The following is a 21277-nucleotide window of genomic DNA, read 5'->3' as shown; positions in this document are numbered from 1 at the left end:
TCCCTATCTATCTGGGATGGATCTGTCTTGCCTCAAGAACGGCCTCGGAATACACACATGGGTGACACATTTCCAGCGCAGCAGGGAATTTGGGGAAACAGAATGCAGAAACAGAGAGGTGTGTGCTCCAGGAAAGGACAGAAGCTGGTTTGTTTTAATTTCCAGCCATGAAACAATCACAGCTGGTTGGCCACTGTGTGAATAGCATGCCTGACTAGATGGACCCTTGGTCTGATCCAGCATGGCAAGAGGCCAGCAGAAGAGAATATCTACAGAGCAGTGATCTGAGAAGAGGCAGTGACAACAGAAGCAGGACAGGTCTATCAATGGGCAGTTGCCCCAACAGGTGAATGCGGGAGCAAACAGGAGCAGAGGGCCAGTGCCTTCATTTCCTTGGCTGTGAGTTTCTTGGAAGCACCTGGCTCACTGCTGTGAAAACCCAGAGTCTGGACCAAACGGAACCTGGTTGGTCTGATCCAGCCAACTGTCTGGCTTCGTTTGTTCAGGAAACAGGACATAAAAGCAGCACATCAATGTGTCACTGGAGTCCCAAGTGGCTGCAGTGGCAAGGGGCACTTTCCCTCAGGTCTGGTTTTCTAGCTACAGCCTTTCCTGGATGTCCATAGCTGTCCAAGTTCTGTAACATCTCAGATAGATTACTGCAATGTACTCTACATGGGGCTCCCCTTGAAGATGGTCTGAAAGCTGCAGCTAGTGCAGAATGTGCAGCCAGACTGATAGTACGAGCAGCTAAGGGGGGTCATGTTACAACTATCCCATGAGCTACTGAGCGTAAGTTAGGGTCTTGCTTTTAACAGATACCTCAGGGATGCCTCCCCCATTACCAGCCAACTGGGGCCCTTCAATTTGCAGGAGATGCCCAGCACAGAGACCCGTCCCCTACTCCTCCCATAAATGAACTGTGGAGGGTGGAGATGCGAGATCGGGCATTCTCATTGCTCCCCCACGCCCATTAGTGGAACTCCCTCCCAGGAGAGGTGACATTCGCTCCCACTGCAAATACCTTTAAACGCAAGTTGGAGACTTTTTTATTGACAAAAGCAATTGGCACCTGACTTGTGGGTTTGGGGGATTCAGGTTAGGTCATTATTGTTGCATTTCAAACTGTTTTCTAGCAATAGTAGGGTCTTTCTGTTGTTTTACTGGAACGTGTTTCACTAAGGAGGGGTATAAGAATTTTAAATAAATACATTTGAGGCTATGGGAGAAAAGGGGCAAGAGGTCTCACTTCCCCAAAGTGCTCTCCGAAGAGATAAGAGCACGCATCTGGTCAGAACCATGCTTCCAGGATGCGTAAGCAACGAACGCCCCGCATAACCATGTGTGCACAATTCCAAGTGATAAATTGCAACACCCACAGAGTGCCAACTTATCTTTATCAAATAGGCCTCACAAAATACATTGCAGTAAATCATTCCCATCTTTTTTGATGCTCTGCTGCAAGCTGTCTGCACAGATTTCCCTGACCAGCCTGATGTGACCACCTAGCTACAGCCACGAACTAGAGAAGCAATAGGAGGTGTATTTAAAGGACTTCAAATCCCATGAAAGTTCATATGCCTTCATGTAGCTATTCCCAAACTATGCACTGGAGCACAAAATTGAACCACACGGGGTTCAACCACTTGGAGAGAAGGCTGCAACTTGTTTTTTTTCAAATGCGGAATAAATCATTCATACCTTGGTTTATTTATTTATAATACTAACATTATCCATATGCCACCCTATAACAAAAATTCTGTGGGCAGCTTACAACATTAAAAATATTTTTAAAGTAATTACAATAAAAGCAGCAAATAAAGACACAACAATATAAGGACAACAGTCAATTCAAACACGACAGCAAAGAAGTAAAATCACAAAGCTTGCTCAATTTCAAAGAGAGTGTAGAGGAATTTAAAAAACCCTACCGCACTAATGACAAGAAGGAGTCTTGTGGCACCTTAAAGACTAACACATTTATTGTGGCACAAGCTTTCACGCGCAGTCCACTTCACCTGATGTATGAAGCATTATCCTCAGTTGGCAGGTTTATATACACTTGGTGTGTGCATGTTGATTGTAAACAGTAAGGTCAGAAGGAACTGAAATGCAGAAAGTACAGACAGTGATAACTACTTTCACAGTGGCCATTCTGGTTGAGTGATAATACAGACATCCTTGCACTGGCGAGCTGATTAACACATGTAGCATGATTTAAAAACACACACCATATATTTGTCCCTGACCAAGCCACAAAAGATAAGCTGCAAATCTCTTGATGAATTATAGTTCAGCAATTTTGTCTTGCAAACTGTCTCTGAAGTTCCTTTGTTCAAGAGTGGTCCATGGGTTATTTGAGGGTTGTTTCCCCCTCCAACAAGCCATGCTACCTGGGTTCAGATGATACAATAAGCTGCACCTGGGTGGGTGATTATGCAAATTGTGCCTCGCACACACTGTATTCTAAAGGAGCCATCATGACTTGTTTAAGCCATGGTGATCGTGCAAACTGGGTTACCAAGTGTGTCCCGGGAGGCAGAAGCATTCTCCCATTACTGGGCCACCATAATTAATTATCCACAGGCCTGCCCTTAATATTTATTTTTTAATAATTAAACAAAAAAAGAAGCAGCTTTAGCTGATGTAAAATGCTGCAGCGATTTTACTGAAGGCCATGGGTTATGGGAACCATGACACACCAGGTTTCTAGGTCTGTGTGGTTCCATATTGTCTCCCATGCTCAATCCAACATCCTGGCAATGGCTACATAACCGTGTCTAAATAGCCCTGGGCTTAGCATACCAAGAGATTGCCACCCACCCCTATGTTGTATTCATGACATTCAAGATGAAACAGGAAGATTGGCTTTAGTATACTATATTCACCAGCCTTCCTGACTCCCTCCAGATGTTTTGGACTACAACGTTCAGCATTCCTGACCATTGGGCATGCTGACTGGGGCTGATGGAATTGGTTCAAAATTCCCCAGGTTGGGGAAGTCTGATCTACGCACTGGTTGGGTTTGCACATAATGGTAAGCCATGGCTTATGTTAACTATGGCTTGTAATTTTAGCCACAAGTTATCATGCAGACAAGCAAACAAACTGTGGTTTCTTTTCCCTGTTTCTGGTTTGTTTTTCTCCCACCAATTTTGTCAGCCTTTAGAGTGGTATTGTTTCCAGGCTGCTCTTGCTGGGTGCCTCTGTTTCAGGGCAGACAGCAGTGCAAACAAGCCAGAGATAAGCCACAGTTCTGGGTTCAGACATCACAACAATCCATGGTTTAAAGAAGCAAGATTTCATAAGCCAACAACATACCATAGCTTCTATTTGTGGCTCAGAGTTAGTTAACAAATCATGATTTATTTGCAGGGATGGATTCAGACACAATGACAAACAGGATTTCAATAACCCACATTAGGGCTTAGTGTTATGTGCAAACCAGGCCACTGCCCGGACTACAAGGGAATAAAGAGTTTTTTTTTTCAGTAGCTGCCTTTCAGCTTTGAAATTCTTTTTTCCCTGGAGATTCACCAAAGTGTGAGCCTGTACATCTTCTGGAAGCAATGCAGGCCCCTTTATTGAAACTAGCATTTGGTGGTTGGAGAGTGGGATAGGGAGGGACACTGGAAGATAGGACTTAATCATTACACTGGGGGGAGGGATGTTATTTCGCTTACTGTTGCCCCTGCCCCTGCTCTTGAAAAAGACTTTACATTGAATAAAAAACTATGAAGCAGATGGATAGCTAGATGTCCATGTTTCTTCCTTTTCAGGTATTCGAAACCATTAAAACAAACTTGTATATGAATAATATAATGGGATTGTCATGATCTCTTTGCATTGTTTCAACAGGCGACATAGGAAGTCCCAGGTTACCCAAGATTGCTTTGCAACATTTACTCATCTGCTTTGAGGTGGCATGAATAATTAAGAATACAACTGTTGAAACAATAGACCAACACAGGAAACTTGCAAAACTCCCCCCTTCTCTCTCCCCCTCCCATTCACCTTGCTTGTTTGCTTCATAAATCAGTACTTTCATGTAGCAGTTAGCAGCAACTTTCTCAGTCTACAGAACTAGGGAATTTTTAAGAGTGAAAGTGGTGTGTGTGTGTGTGTGTAGTAATTTATTCCACTTTGGGCAAAGGTTTGACCTCTGAATTGATTAAAGTCAGGCAACAAAAACATGTTAAGATTGCTGAATGCACTTTACGCTAATGTTCTATTGCTACCACCTGTCCTTTTAACTGTAATAATAAAAGATGTGTCTGTCCGTCCACCCATCCCCGCTATAGTGCCAAGGCTGTGAAACAGAGACACCTGAAACTCGGCATGCATACTTAAGGGACCCTAGGGATTATTTGGTTTTTAAAACACATTAATTTTAATTAATTCAAGTCTCTGTGTAGTTGAAGCCTGCAGTAACATCTTCAGCCATCAGGGGCCTATTCCAACGTCTGCAAAGCTGGGTCTGTTTGCTAGTTAAAGATAAACTAGCTTGCTTCAGGCTGGGAACTCAGTAAGAAAGCATGCTTCTTTAAATTCGGCTATGTGCTCTAATCAGCAAAGGAAAAAGAACAAAAGGCACCCAATGAATTGGCAGGGTATGAAATAAACCAATAGGCCCCAATAGCACCAAACATAATCAGAAATCATAAAGCTATCAAGGAAACACACATATATGTGTGATTAAAAGCAAGTTAGTGCAGTTTTAAAATAACTTGTTCAGGAGATTGTCTAATCACTCAGCCTGTTTGAACTTGCTCTATCTGCTTGCAATATGCTTTTCTGAGCCTCCAAAATAATCAATCAGGAATAAAAGAGCATTAGTAACGTGAACAACTTCCACCAGTATGATAACACTGTACTCAACAAAAAACAAAGGCAGCCACACTGGTCATAAGAAAAATTCCAAAATCCATAAAGCATCATATCTTTTTTTGGCCCAACTCAATTTATTTATTTATTTATTTATTTATTAAATAAATAAATAAATAAATAAAAAATTCCTTGGCCACCTTTCAGGGCAGAAGCCCTCCCCAGGCAGCTCGCAGCAATAAAATACTGTGTCATCAAAGATGACCAAAAAAATGTGCAAACTTTCAAGATCTCCAGATCTCTTCATCAGGCAAGGTGTTACAAAAAGCAAGTGTGTGTGTGTGGGGGAGGAACAGGGGGGAGGGGGAGGGGAAAGGCTGACTGGATGTTGTAGCCAGGATGCCTGCATGGTGAGAGTCTTAAGATAATATGGGGAAGGGTTGAAGGCATTCAAGTTGAACTCTGCCAGATGATGCAATCAGACATAGACCTGGTTCACACATAATGGCAACCGTTGCTTAATTAACCCACAAATTGCTCAAATCTATTGAGAGTGAGCATGCTGCCCCTGATGGACTTGTAATTCTGCTTTCAATTAACAACCTATGATTGCCTCATTCGTTGGTTGTTTGCCTAATGTTCAAACCTGGACACTCTGGGATGATTAGGGGTTAAACAACCCAGAGTTAACCCAACAACAAATCATAGGTTGACTCGCTTGCTCCTGCTAGATTTTGGCAATTCGAGCAAGGGGCACTGAAACTATCATGTCACCTGGCAGAGCCCAACTTGAATGTCTGTAAGCCTTCCTCCTTTATATCACTTTAACACTCTGACTATGCAGACATTCTGACTACAACATTCAGTCAGCCTTCCCCCCACCCCCAATCTACTTTTTGTAACATCTTGCAGGTAAAGAGATCTGGAGGTCTTGAAAGCTTACACAGTTTTTGTGGTCTTTGGGTTGGCCTCTAAAAATGGTATTACACCAATATGGATTTTAGAGGTGTATTCAATTTGGTCGTCATCAACAAGCTATGTCACCAGCCCACTGCTCAATGCATCATCATTAAAGACTCAGATGGCACCGCAACCTTGCAAAACTGGAAGCATCTGTTGCGTCCAGAGCAAACCTAGATGACAGAGCAATGCAGTCCGCCATGCTCTGCACCAGCTGCAGCTTCCAAAACAGCCACTGGAACAGAACACATTCCAAGTCACTTATGGGACTGCAGGCTAGAAAGAAAGTGTTTTTTTAAATCATCTGCTCGCCACCTCAGGCAACCCAAGCTTTTGCAAGTTTATCTAATGGAACAACAAGTGACTTTTGCTTCCCTCCGACATTCAGCGAACTTAACTACAAAAGCAGGCAGCGGTTTGACATTCCAGGAGCAAAAGAGCATTAAGGTAAATAGTCATGTAGAATTAAGTCTTGCTTAGAAGCTTCTAATTCAGGTTGGTTTTTGACAACAATGGTGAACGTACTGAAGGAGAGAGGACAGTCTGAGTGACAGTGATGATTTTTCTTCTTTCAATTACTTTCTTGCCTATTTTCAATATATGCTTCTGCTTTACATTTGTTAGCAGCTGCAGATTTCTGGCACAAGGTAGAGGTGCAGCTTAAGAGAAAGAAGTCTGGGAGATACAAAAACCTACACAAACCCCAGCAATGCAGTTAGCCACTGCTGGCAGTCTGAGAGTCACAGTTAGCTGCCAACACTGCCGACTTCAAATCTGTGTCATGTTCCAGCTGTTAACTCTGCCCTCCGGCATCCCGGGTGCTGCCCCAGTTTTCTCCAGTCCTGCACTACATGCTCATCTCAAGCAAATCGATGATAAAGCTGCACCAACGCATCCTATAACCATTGGACAATTTAGTATAACATCTGGACCAGTGGCGAGAGACTGAGGGAAGTAAAAAGAAAAGGATTCTTTTTCAAAGGATTGGAAAAGCATTGGATGCTATTCCAATGCCTACATCATCGTTTCAAAATATTTTCTTAAAACCACAACTTAATAATTCAAGCATCTTGGTCCTGGAGTTTAATGTGATTGGTTAGAAGCTGGATAACAGGCACTTTAAAATATTCCCCTCCCCTGCGGTGAAAGGGAATTAAGCAGATGGAAAGCTTTTGTCAGCTGCGTTGTCACGGATGGAGAAGAAAAAATCACACGCAGAAGGAGCATGATCCAAAACAGTTGGAAGGACAGCAAGGACAACCCTGAATCCTGGCAGCAAGCTTGCAAAATGAAGACTGTGTTAACAAGCTTAACCAGAGTGATATGTATGTTCACAGCCCAGCAACTGAGTAGCAAGGTGTTCAATGGTTACTCCAGGGTGTTCAATGTCAGACCCATGGGCCAATGCGGCCTGCCGGGCTTCCCCAGATGGCCACGCCCCCTTCCACTGGCTCTGCTCCCTTCCCCCCAGCCGTTCGTGATGGAACTCAAGGTGGCGTACATGGGGTTGGCCAAGCAATCTCCCATCCCAGCACTGACCAGACTGAGACCTGCTTAGCTTCATCATGTGCCTTCAGACCACATCCTGGGAGAACTCAAGCTACTTGGTTTTAGAAGTATTTACTGCAGTGGAAAGGATGGGGAAGCAATATTACTCAACGCTTTTAACTTGCACACCTCAGCAATGCACTGGCTGTCATTCTAGCAACAGCTCTCTCTCTTGTTCTCTCTCTCTTGTTCTCTCTCTCTCTCTCCCGGGCATGAGCTTACCCTGTCAGATTTCAGACAGTGCATGATTCACCAAACACACCCATTAAAGAAATAGAGGGACAAATCAGCGTTCCTTCAGTGCAGCCTCTTTGCCTTAAGTTCTTCTAAACCTCTTCCCTTCCTCCTCCCCCTCCTGAGTGACAAGGCTAACAAAAGCAGAAAAGAGCTTGTTTGCTCAGTGAAATACTGCACTGTTGTCTTTTACAACTTCCCCCTCTCTCTCCTAACTGCTTCACAAATATGTGAGGCTATTTTAAAGTCGTTACCTACCCTGTTTAAACAAAAAGGGCAGGCAGGCATCACATTAGAAATTCTCTCTCTCAAATGCGATGAAATTGGCATGATTAAACCAGCATCTCTAAAGCTGAAAATAGTTTGTAGCAGATTTTAAGCTAAGAAGAGGAAAACATTTTATCGCAGATGCCATGCAAGTGAGCTGTGGAATTCACTGCTGCATGATATTGTGAAGGTCACTTACATAGGTAGCTTTAATAAAACACCTGAGGGGCTGTTGAGTATAAGGTCATGAGAACCTGTTAACCAGCATGGTGTCAGATTCTTAAGGAAGACAAAGTAACAGGTCACATCTTCCTCTGCTTATATAATTTCTTATTTACTTTCATGGCAGGCTGCTCAAGATGTTAAAAATGAAATGAATACCTCACTAAGGCTTTGTTGACAGGGAACTGAAGCATTACCTGATTCTGTTGCAGAAATCAGAGTCAGAGAGACCACGGAGTGAAGGAAAAAGAGTTTTAGGGCTGTTACAATTCAGTGCCACGTCAAGGAACCTTCAGGAAAGTGTATATGTGTGCAGCAAGTATATAAACCTATGACAGATGTTAAAAGCAGGGAGCAAGGGAGGGAAATCACAGGTGTAATTTTTTTTTAAATGCCAACACCTAAGTAACTGTCTCCGTGCAGGATTAGTGAGAGAACTGCATTCCTGAATCAGACCAACTGACAGATATTTCTTTATTTGCTAAATGTACATCCTGCACTTTCAACCCTAGTGTTTGGAGCAGAGCTTATGTATAGGATAAGATGACAGTCAAATGCCATTTCAAGTGGAAGTAAAGAACAACAAAATGTAATGGCAGCAAACTTACCAATAAAAACTGAAAAGAGCAAAGCAGAGATAAAACCACCATCCCTAATAGCTTGGAAAGGTTATACTGCACTGACAACTAAGAGGTATTTACCTGGTGCTGAATTGACATCAAAATTGGTACCAGGTAAGGCTCTGTAGGGAGGGTGTTCCTAAGGCAGAGTGCCACCACCAACAAGGCTCTCTCTCCAGTCACCAACCACTGTACTTCAGAAGTAGTGTAGTGGAGCCAGGGCACCCGAAAAACCGGGACCTTTTGATTATCAGAGACAATTACATCATCTACCACCCCATCAGGCTTCTCTCTGAGCTTAGCTGCAATCCCCACAGTAGCTGGCATGCGGGTGGAGGATGGAATTTCCTAGCAATGATATATAGTTGTATGCTATCCCTGATATATAGTGCTACACTATCCCTCCTGTAATACAAAGTATTTTGGGATGGTCTGTTGTTGAATGGGCAATTAACACCCATTAGCTTTAGGAAATACCTGCTCTTAGTGGAGATGAAAACTGCTAGAACTGGTTTGTTGATATAGATCAATACAGCTGTCTGCATTTTTGCAAACTCCTTGGGATCGTGGCTATGGAGGCTGCCACAATGAGCGCCTGCACTTGAAATTTTACCACTACATCACTGGACCAGAAGACGGAGTTAAGCCTCAGATGGCAACCACAGATGCCTTGGGGGAGCTAACAACAGGGGTGGGGGAAAGGCGAGGGTCTTTTATTGGGGGAGCTTATTTTCCATGTATCTATCTAACCCTCTCTTGAAGCCATTTACATTAATGGCCATCACCACGTCATGTGCAAATTCCATAAGCTAATTACACTTTGCATGAAGACATGCATCCTTTTGTCTGTCTTCAACCTGAGTGGAATTAAAATCTGACACAAGCTCCTAAAAAAAGAAAAAGGAAAGGAAAAGAAAAGTAACAAACAGGCAGTGGCGGCAGTGGCGGCAGCCATGGTACTTTTCCTGCCCTGGAGATAAAAGTAGATTCTTGAGCTTCAATTCAGAGCCCCCCACCCCTGATTCCTAAGCATTCCCACTTAGGAAGTTCCTTGCTTCTCATGGCTCAGGAAGACGCTGCATTCTCTTGGGTTGCATATTTGGAAATGACCCCGGCTCAAGAACAAAATAAGAAGTGAAGTGGTGGAGGAAGCTGCAAGCTTCTTCCAAAGTACACATCCTGCCAGATTGATAAACAGAACTGACAGGGTGAATTGTGTTACTATTCCAATCTAAGCTGGCCATCACTTTTGCTAAAATGGGGGGTTGGGGGGAGACTGGCGTTTTGTGTTCAGAGAGTGTTCCCTTGGAACACAACGGCTCTCGTTTCTGTCACCTGGAGAGAGAGAGAAAAGAAGCTGGTTGTCCCAGAAGTGGCTGAGAGAATACTGCCCGGGGTTTTCATGAAAAGAGAAAGAGGAACGCATCAAAAGGCCTGGCAGTCACAGGCACCATCTGTGAGGTTTTCACATGCCTAGTGTGGTGCACAGGTTATAGTGTTGGACTGGGGAGACCTGGGTTCAAGTCCCTGCTTGGCCATGAAATTCACTGGGTGACTTTGGGCCAGTCACTGAGTCTCAGCCTAATCTACCTCACAGGGTTGTTGTGAGGATAAAATGGAGAGGAGGGGGAGGATGTTGTACGCCACCTTGGGCTCCTTGGAGGAAAGCGGGATATATATATGTAACAAACAAATAATGGATCCATTTTCGTCCAGAGATGAAAACTGGCCCTCGCCTGCTCCCCATGGCAAAACAGGCTGAGCCAAAATACAAAAAGTGCCAACATATGTAAGCTTAAAGCTTTTACTGCCAGTCATTCAGCCTTAGGAGAGGTGTTTCAACTTTTTAGAATGGGGAAAAACTGCACAGAAGTTAAGAAAATGTTCTTTGAAACTTAATTCCCCTTCATGACATACAGCGTGGCAGGGTCAGCAGACCAACATCCACCAAGTGTGCAGTCCTGTTTTTGGAAGGGTGCAATAACCAGCAAGGCTAATAATTGAAAAGTTATTATTTTGTACCTGTAACAAAGCTTAAAATGTATACAACAAGAGTATTTTCAGGGACGATTCTAAAATATGTAGAGAATCTATGATAAATAATGTAAAACAGCCTGCATGATGCTTTCGTTGTTACATAATTGTTAGCTTGTATTTCTTAAATAAAATACTTTAAAATGGAAAAAAGCCAGGAGACCATCAAACGATTGGGAGCTGGGGGAGGGGGCATGGTCATGGGAAGGGGCATGGCCATCTGGGGAGCCCAAGAGGGCCAGGTTGAGACCCAGGTGGGCCGGATTTCGCCCCCTGGCCCTAAGGTTCTGGTACAGAGACACTACAAACTGGTATCAGACTGATACTAGTTCAACCTGTCATGGCTTCCCTGGAAAATTTCTCAGAATTGTAGTCTCGTGACAGGCGAGAATTCTGTTTCCTAGAACCTGACACACCCCCACCCCCACCCCCAGAACCCCAGATCCCAGGAGGTATAGAACAACTATTGAAACATTTTAGGCCTGTCGGTACAGCAGGAACAGCTTGGTAAGGAGCTGCCACCGCTAATCACAAAGTGATTGATCATGACATGAGCTTGGAAGCATAAGATCTGGAAGCCACCTGGGAGCTCTTTTCTCCTCCTTCTAAGCCTCAAGGACACGTTGCCCATCATGTTTTAATCTACAAAGCACCAGAGGAAAACATTTATATATGTCTTAAGAAAAATCACAATTATCTGAGTTCTACTTGAATAAAGACGCACACAGTGGAACGGGATACAGCTGCAACGGGACAAGAGTGGGGTGTGTCTGCCTTTGCTTCAAGCATCAAGAGGCACAGGAAGCAAGATATCATTAACAAAACCCACAGCAGTGTACTCATGTTTGAGCACTTCTGTAGGCTGCAAACTGCAACCTGATCCACATGAGCAAATACAAGTGCATGCAGTTTTCCTGATTGAGGCAGTGGGTTCCAGCCTACACTTGCGTCAAGACAGGCTCACAAAACGGTTTGGAGGAAAGAGTGTAAAGCTGCACTACAGCGTGGACCTCCTATCTGTAGTGCGGATGAGAGATTCCCAAAAGCTCCCTCTAAGAACGGATATAATGTTTATATATAATCATGCTGCATCAAGGGCCAAAACATACATTGCTTTATATCCATATCGAGCAGCTATGAGTTTTCCCCCGTTTATACCCCAGAGTAGGCACATGGGGGCCCAACCCAGTTGTTAAAAGCCCCCCTTTCCCCATGCTACAGTCCTGATCTAGATCAGCCCCCTGGCACCTACTCTAGAGTAAAAATGAAGGGAAAAAGACAGAGCTGGCAGATATGGATTTAAAGTAATGTCTGTTTTGGCTTAAATTGAAGAACGTCGGGAAAACCACTAAACCGTTCAGGTATGACCTCAGTCATATCCCTTCTGAATATACAGTGGAGGTGAGGAATAGATTTCAGGGATTAGACCTGATAGACAGAGTGCCTGAGGAACTATGGACGGAGGTCCGTAACATTGTTCAGGAGACAGCAACGAAATCCGTCCCAAAGAAAAAGAAATGCAAGAAAGCCAAGTGGCTGTCTGATGAGGCTTTACAAGTAGCTCACAAAAGAAGGGAAGCGAAAAGCAAGGGAGAAAGGGGAAGATATACCCAACTGAATGCAGAGTTCCAGAGAATAGCAAGGAGAGACAAGAAGGCCTTCTTAAATGAACAATGCAAAGAAATCGAGGAAAACAACAGAATGGGGAAGACTAGAGATCTCTTCAAGAAAATTGGAGATCTCAAGGGAACGTTTTGTGCAAAGACGGGCATGATAAAGGACAAAGAAGGCAGGGACCTAACAGAAGCAGATGAGATTAAGAAGAGGTGGCAAGAATACACAGAAGAACTATACAGGAAAGATCTGAATGTCCCTGATAGCCATGATAGTGCGGTCACTGAACTTGAGCCGGACATCCTAGAGAGTGAAGTCAAGTGGGCCTTAGGAAGCATTAGTAACAACAAAGCTAGCGGAGATGACAGTATTCCAGCCGAGCTATTTAAAATCCTAAAAGATGATGCTGTTAAAGTGCTGCATTCAATATGCCAACAAATCTGGAACACTCAACAGTGGCCACAAGACTGGAAAAGGTCAGTTTACATTCCAATTCCAAAGAAGGGCAACGCCAAAGAGTGTTCAAACTACTGCACAATTGCGCTCATTTCACATGCCAGCAAGGTGATGCTCAAAATCCTACAAGCTAGGCTTCAGCAGTATGTGAACCGAGAACTACCGGAAGTACAAGCTGGGTTTAGAAGAGGCAGAGGAACTAGAGATCAAATCGCCAACATTCGCTGCATCATGGAGAAAGCAAGAGAATTCCAGAAAAACGTCTATTTCTGCTTCATTGACTACGCTAAAGCCTTTGACTGTGTGGATCACAACAAACTGTGGCAAATTCTGAAAGTGATGGGAATACCAGACCACCTTACCCATCTCCTGAGAAACCTGTACGAGGGTCAAGAAGCAACAGTAAGAACCAGACATGGAACAACCGATTGGTTCAAAATTGGGAAAGGAGTACGACAAGGCTGCATATTGTCACCCTGCTTATTTAACTTATATGCAGAGTACATCATGAGAAATGCCGGGTTGGATGAATCACAGGTCGGAATTAAGATTGCCGGGAGAATTATCAACAACCTCCGATATGCAGACGATACCACCCTAATGGCAGAAAGCGAAGAGGATCTCAAGAGCCTCTTGTTGAGGGTGAAAGAGGAGAGTGCAAAAGCTGGTTTGAAACTCAACATTAAAAAAACGAAGATCATGGCATCTGGCCCTATCACTTCCTGGCATATAGAAGGGGAAGAAATGGAAGCAGTGACAGATTTTACTTTCTTGGGCTCCAAGATCACCGCAGACGGTGACTGTAGCCATGAAATTAAAAGACGCTTGCTCCTTGGGAGGAAAGCTATGGCAAACCTAGACAGCATAGTAAGAAGCAGAGACATCACCTTGCCGACAAAGGTCCGTCTAATCAAAGCTATGGTTTTCCCAGTAGTAATGTATGGCTGTGAGAGCTGGACTATAAGGAAGGCTGAGCGCCGAAGAATTGATGCTTTCGAACTGTGGTGCTGGAGAAGACTCTTACGAGTCCCCTGGACTGCAAGGAGGTCAAATCAGTCCATCCTAAAGGAAATCATCCCTGAGTGCTCATTGGAAGGACAGATAATGAAGCTGAAGCTCCAATATTTTGGCCACCTAATGCGAAGAGAAAACTCCCTGGAAAAGACCCTGATGCTGGGAAAGACTGAAGGCCAAAGGAGAAGGGGACGGCAGAGGATGAGATGGCTAGATAGCATCACGGATGCAATGAATATGAACTTGAGCACGCTCCGGGAGACAGCGCAGGACAGGAAGGCCTGGCGTGCTATGGTCCATGGGGTCACGAAGAGTCGGACACGACTGAACGACTGAACAACAACAACAACTGTTTTGGCCCCAAGACAGATGGCTTTCTCCCATCATGAAAAAAGAAAAAAAGACCCCCATCCCCAGGAAATCACTTTATATTATTCCATTGAAGCTCGGGTCTTCAACCCAGCTCCCCTCCACACCACACAGCAAAAATCCCAGCTGCTCCACATGACCAAGGCCTATTGCAAAAGGACTTCTGGACCCGGACTTCCCAGGAAACACTACAGAAGTCCTATCCCCTTCCGGAGGAGGAATAACCCAGCTCTCATATCACCACACAATTTTTTATTCCTCATTTTAAAAACAAGAGTTACGCAGCACCTAGGCCCATCGGCTGGCCTAAGCTATGCCCGAATTCAGGCAGGTCTCTGCTTGGTTAAAAAAGAAATGCATATCTTTCTTTTCTGCATACTAGTTCTCACATCTAGGATCCTTTTTTCCCTTCTAAAATCCTACTGCCAGCCAAGTCAAACAGCAGCCACAGCAGATAAAGGATCTTACCAGGATCAAGGGCAATTTGCACTTATTAAGAGTAATCAGGAGTGAAAGGTGAACAAGAGAACAAAGCCAGTCAGCCCATAGAAACCATTTTAATCCGAGAGAGAGAGAGAGAGAGAGAGAGAGAGAGAGACAGACTGCGGAAAGAGTAATTTATTCCAAGATCGGCTGAACGTGAAATTCTACTGAATCAACTCTGAAAGTACAGGCACATTGGAATAAGCAGAGCCCCCAATTCAAGATATTAGCATTGTATGGCTCAGGATCCTGGTACTCTAAAGACCACCTTCCCAGTACCAACCATACTGGGAGTTAAGATTGGTTGGGAAGGCTTTGCTCCCGGGTGCCCTTGAGGAAACTGGCCCATGGGGCTACCACAAGTAGCAAGTCCTTCTCAGTGGTGACACCCTGCTGTGGAACTTCCCTTCCCCCATGCTGTTGTCATTCAGGCGCCACTTAAAGATGTCTTTTTTTGTACAAACTTTTGGGGGTACAGGCAAATGTTTTATCTGTTTTCTGGTTTTTTAGTAATGGCTGTATTGTATTTTATTGCGTATCTGTAATTTTAGAGTTATGATTTTAACGGTGTTTGTGTGTTGTATTGTTTTTGTATACATTGTTAGCTTCCCTGGGCTCCTTGCAAGGAAGGGCAGCACAGAAGTAGAAATAACACTGAGAGACAGTATACCTCTGGGTACCAGATGCTGGGCACAAGCAAGATAAAGTAGTAGCTGTGATGCCCTCCTGGTGAACTTCCCAGAGGTATCCTGTAGGCCTTCTTGTGTCCTCTGTGCGTGAGTCAAGTGCAGTGTGGGTAGGTGTTACAGTGCTACACTGGGCTGTTCAAATTCTCATTTAGTCCTGAAGCTTGTTGGGTGATCTTGGGTCAGTTACTATCACGCAGCCCAACCTACCTCACAGGGACATCATTGAAGATAAACAGGACAGCCAACAGTGGTAGTACCATACATAGTAACTTGACCTTCTTGGTGGAGAGCCAGTATACTGTTGAAGTTAGTGCTCGGCTGAGGAGACCCAGGTTCAAATCCCCACTCAGCCACAAAAGTTCAGTGGGCAACTTTGGCCCAGTCACTGTCTCTCGGAGTGACCTACCGCGCAGGTTTGTTGGGGGGATAAAGATGGGGTTGTGGGAAAGCCAGGTGTGCCATCATAGGCTTCTTAGAGGAAAAGTGGGATATGCATGGAAAGTAAATAAGGGTGGAATAAAGGTGCTGCTGTTCTTCCAAAAATCTCGATGCTTGATACAAATCTTTACATGTTACAGGAAGCAGAAGCGTGAGCGACACCCTATAGTAGGGGTGTTGGATCTCTTCCAGCCCAACAGCTGAATTAAATTCTGGAGTTCTTGAGGGCCTCATTCCAGTGATGCGCAGGGCTAAGGCAACAGGGGTGGGGCCAAAAAACAACAAATTACTAGCATATTTAAGCTTAAAGCTCTTCCTGCCAGTACCTCAGCCTTAGGAGAGGCATTCCAACCTTTTAGAATCAGGGGGAAACTGCACAAGCCAGGAAGCCATGAAATGATTGGCGGTTGAGCGAAAGGGGGTGCGGCCAACTGGGGAACTCCAGAGGGCCGGATTTGGCCCACGGGCCTGAATTTCTCCACCCCTGCCCTATAGAGAAAAATGCCAGCATATTAACTTTGCTTATATCCTGTGTGGTTTTACTTCTTTTATTCTTATCCTGCATTTTATGATTTTATAGGCACAATCCTACACACGTTTAGACAGAAAAAAGGCCTACAACGCCCAGCATGCCCCAGCCAACATGGCTGGTTGGGGCATGCTGGGAGTTGTAGGCTTTTTTTTCTGTCTAAACATGCGTAGGATTGTGCCCTAAAAGTATTTGTATATTGGACAGCGAGCTTCAATTATAGGGCTGCTGAGAACTGTAAGAAATAAAAATACAACGAATAAGGGTGCAATTCTATTCATGTTTAGACAGAAAAAAATCCTTCAACTCCAAGCATTTCCCAGACAGCAAAAAAAGTCCCACAACTCCCAGCATTCCCCAGCCAGCATGGAGTTGCAGAACATTTTTAAATGTCTAAACACAGGACTCTGCTCTAAGGGCTCTCATGAGGTTGTACCTGGCTTATACCTGAAATAACAATAACTCAACTCCTGAAGCCACAGGCTTCAGTAACCAACTAGCCCCAAAAGAGCCGCAGGGATTATTTCTATGCCAAGAGCAGAAAATCACAATTATTTATATACACATATGCACGTGCAGAGTTCAGCGAGATTTAAGAACTGTGGATTGTTACAGACAGCTACTACTGAAATTCAGAGCTCTCACTACTCACATAGCCTGCTCTCGCTCAGGAACTTTACTCTGTTAGCCTGCAAGCACAGGACCAACGAAACCATGTGGTGATGATACTAGGGCACCTGACCCGCTGCCCTTGCTACCCCTCTGTGCAGGTGGATATCCGCCTTTCAGCTACCATCTTGCAAATTTGCTTAAGTTATTCCACACTGAAAGGAAATCACTGTATTAGCTGAATGCTATTTTAACAGTTGCCAATGCATTTTGCACACCTGTACAGGAATTACCATATTTCTCTCTCCTCCCCACCCCTATTATGCCCCAAACTTGGCCACTAAGAAAAAGTGATTCTCCGAGACAAAAGGGTTTACTAAGGAATAAGGCTAGTTTGGGGAAGTTTCTGTAACAGCTGATTCTGACCAAACCTATCTAACGGAGGCAACGTTCTTCAAACCTGGAAATCCCTCCATTCCAAAGACGCCACTTATGGGTAAGGAGATCCACTCTGTACATGCTTCGCGGCGCTCTCGTTTCCAGCCACCCAGCCATTGCAAGGGAGAAGAGGCAAAGATTCTTATCAGCAATGGGGTAAAAGAAGCATGGATCCTGGCGGCTGAGCTCGCCCGAGAAACCAACCAGGAAGAGATGCAAGCAACCCGTTCCCCTCTCAATGAGTCTCAAAGACAGGACAGAGGCAGAGTTTCCCGCAGAGGGGCAGCCCCCCTCCCTCGGAGCCCCCCCGCTCCCCACGCCGCGGCCCACTCGGCCTGCCCCACTTCATCATTTGGCTCACTAGGGCTGCGCCTCTGAGCCAGAAGCCTCACGCCTCAGCACGACAGCGCAAGAAGGCACTCTGCACATGCCCAGGGCCGCCCTGCACGCCGCAGGCGTGAGCGCCGGCTTCGCAAAGGGGCCCCCCGCACCCGCACCGAGCGCAGCCCGGCGGCCCCGCTTACCTGCCGCTGCAGCGCCCGGCCCAGCGGCGCCTCCCTCCCTCCTCGGCTTCCTCCAGCCAGCCGAGCGGGCGGCAGGGCGCAGGCTCCGCGCCGCAGCCGGGGGAGGGAGCAGCGCGGCTGCCACGTGAGGAGGACGGGCCGGGGAAGCCCGGGAGGCGGAGTGCCGCCCGGGCAGCCCTGGCCGAAGGCGGCGGCGGCTGCGGGCGCGCCCCCGGGAAGGCCCAGTCCCGGCAGCGGCGGCCCCGCGGGGGCCAGTAGCGTTTCTCCTGAATTGCATCCGCAGATGGCCGCCCTCCCCAACCCGGCGCCCTCCAGCGGCTTGGACTCCAACCCCCATCGCGCGTGACCCGTCACCGCCCTGGCTGGGCTGTAGTCCGAAACAGCTGGAGGGCGCCGGATGGGGAACGCTTGTCTTGCACTACCTGGCTATACCTGCTGCTGCGCAGGAGTAAGCCCCATTGAGCTGGATGGAGCTTGCTTCCGAGGAAGCATGCGTCGGATCGGGTGGCCCTGCTAGCTAGGGAGGGACAAAGCCCCCCTGAGCGGAGCGGGGCTGACTGCTGAATAAGCGCGCGCGCGGGGTTGCCTTGGAAGGCCCCGGCCATATGCGCGTCTCCTTGGGAGCCAGTCCCGGCAGCGGAGCAGCAGCGGAGCGGCAAACCCAGAAGTGCGCGGCCCCTTCGTGACAGCCACAGCCACAAGCCACAGCCACAGCCACGGCCCCCTCTGCGAGCGTACAGCCTTGTGAGACGCGCCGCCTTCCCCTGGGATCCGGAAGCAGTGCAGCTGAGAGTGAGGCGGGGGCACTTCAATTGGATGTCTGGGGGGAAATGCAGGGGTGTTGATCTTTTCCACTCACTCACTCACAGACATCTTAGGCTTTCAAAATATGATACTCTATGGCAGCGTCCCCCTCTCCGCTCAGCCCCCCTGCACACTCCCGTAGTGCCCCGACATTACCCATTAGCCTTCCCTATGCTCCTTCATTATATCTCTCCCATCCTGCAACAGAAACGTCCACGCACCCAGCTCGATTGAAACACGCACAAACACACCTCTTCTTTCTCCCCTCCCAGCGACTGATTTTTTTCTGTTTCCCTTCCCTCCACTGGGGTTTGTTCGCCCAGGTACATGCCACCCTTGTACCAAAAATGGCAGCTGACAGAGCAGGTTGCATTTGGCAATTCCGCTTAGTGTAGAGATTAATGTTCAAGAGTTAACAGTGCAATCCAATGTGTGTTTATTTCGAATTAAATTTACAGAGATCTTGGGAAGGCAGCTAAGGCTGCGGTCCTACGCACACTTACCTGGGAGAAAGCCCAGTCGGCAACTGAACATAGTGGGGCTGACTTCCAAACAAACACTCATAGGGCTGTTGTGATAAATCCTAAAAACTGGCACAAACCAACTCTTACAATGAATATTAATAATTCAATAGCTGAACAAGACACCCTCTTGCTTCTCATTTGCACCACCCATCTGCCTCCCTCTTTTTCATGTTGATTGTCAAGAATGGCTTACTAGAGTAAGGACCATGACGGCCACTGGGGCAGCCAGGGATGCAGCAGCCACCTGGAGGTTGACGGGTCAACAGCCTGGCAGCTCAAGGCCACGGGTTGCTCCTGCTAAGTGGGAAAGTGGTAACAGCCATGCCTGGTGGGAAGATGCAACCTCTTTGGAGGGTGGAGTGGGGTGTCCTGAGACTGGGCTTGGATTGGGTGCTTCAAATCTGCCCCGAGTTGCTAGGGCTGGGCAATAAAAGGAGGGCGAAGGAAGGGGCGGGTGTCTCTTCTGGCCCTGATTGCACTAGGGTGTGCTGCTGGTTGATGGCTATCCTGGGAGGCCCATACTTTGGTATGTATAGGATAGACTAGCCAGCTTTATTGTTTTACTCTTGGGGTTTGGTGTTTCTGGTTTTGTTTAGAGTTTTGTACTTTGCTTGTAATTTCCTATATGACCTACCACCTCTCCCCTATTCCTTCCTCTTTGCCGTTTGCCCTTTTTAATAAACTTTTATCCAACCTTCAGTTGGTGTGGTTTACCTGAATAACTTCAGTGCTAAATACAGTGCCTACTGGCCTGGGTGGGAGCTGCTGGGTTACTTTGGGGAAATCTGTGGCCAAGTTGGGCCTGCCCTACCTTAGGGTTGTTGGGGTGGAGCCAGCAAACCTTCACATGGTGGGAGAGGTGGGATAAGACACTGAAGTTGTCCAGGGTGCTTGAGGGCACTGAGGACCTAGGGAGAGGGAGATGCCAGAACCGAGTCGTATACTCCTGAGGTTTGTTGTTTTGGCTAGTTAGGGACCATGCAGGCCCAAGCTAGGAGTGGATCAGATTGGGAGCAGGTCGTTTCCTCCCAGCTGCCTAGAGCGGAGGCTGGGAGTTCGGCCGTCATTGAATGGGTCGTAGATGCTTCTGCCTCTGGGTTGGGGGCAAGTGGAATGCCGGCTGCAGAGGTGGAGAATTGGCCTATGGATTTAAATGCTGCACCCGTGGCTAGTGGGAGGCGCGAAAGCCTGGTGCTGGCCTCTGAACCTGACAGTCTCCCAGACGGGGAATGGAAGTGCTTCTCAAGAGACTCATGCCAGGCAGATGAGGCTGATGGAATTGCAAATAAAGGCGCTAAAAGCCCAGTTGGGGCGGGAGGGGGGAGGAATGTGTTGACCAGGCTGGATCGCAAGCTCTTTCCTGTTTATCAGCCAGGCTAGGATGTTTTAAGCTTTTTCTCTCTATTCGAGCTGGCCTGTGAAGATCAAAACGAGTTGCCCCACCAACATATGGCCCTCCTGAGGGCTCAGGTTACGGGAGAATTGGCTGATTTATTAGGGTTCGTGGCTCGACCAGATGCCCATGGCTAATGTTTAAGGTCCTCGTAAAACAACATTATGGCTTATCAGCTGCCCATTGTGGCCCATTGTTCTGGAATTTACAGCCTGTAGTGAAAGAAAGCTATGTTGCCCTATCGGGGAGATTAGCGAAGGCCTTGGACATATGGTTAGAGGTGGCTGAAGCTAGCTCCTTTGAAGAACTACGTGAGCTGGTGGGGCTGGAGCAATTTTTGCCTTGGTCAGTGACAGGAACCCCCAGACTGTGAGAGAGGCAGGGCATATGGCAGACCAGATTCATCGCCAGAGAGACTCTTCCTGATCTGCTCGTTCCAAGACTTTTGGAGGAGCTGGAGCAGGGGGGAACGAGAATGGGACTGAGGCCAAAGTGATTAGTGGCCCCAGAGGACAGCTGAAGGGGGACAGCGAGAGCCTCTGCCCAAAGCCACGTCCACCCCCCAGGCTGGGGGCGGCTATTATTGTAAGGAGGTGGGCTACCTGAAGCTAGATTGTCCAAAGGTGGCTAAGAAGAAGGCGATGGAGGCCCAGCCAAAGGTGGCTATGATTGCCTGCCCCCGAC

General features: G+C 46.7%; 1 protein-coding gene across 2 annotated transcripts in view; it reads right to left on the bottom strand.

The window, feature by feature from the left end:
- Positions 1-17962, bottom strand: part of KIAA0513 (KIAA0513 ortholog) — a 66431-nt gene extending 48469 nt beyond the window's left edge. For both annotated transcript variants that reach the window (XM_084812824.1, XM_084812822.1), the window contains exon 1: positions 17873-17962. The gene's annotated coding sequence lies outside the window, so the exon portion shown is untranslated. The remainder of the gene's footprint in view (positions 1-17872) is intronic.
- Between the last annotated feature and the right edge of the window lie 3315 nt (positions 17963-21277).

The sequence above is a fragment of the Heloderma suspectum genome, chromosome 8 (genome assembly GCF_057233095.1).
Source record: "Heloderma suspectum isolate Gila_16-S chromosome 8, 16-S_ref, whole genome shotgun sequence".
NCBI classification, from domain to species: Eukaryota; Metazoa; Chordata; class Lepidosauria; order Squamata; family Helodermatidae; genus Heloderma; species Heloderma suspectum.
The sequence above is the reverse complement of the archived record's forward strand: the minus strand, read 5'-3'. Positions and strand labels throughout refer to the sequence as shown.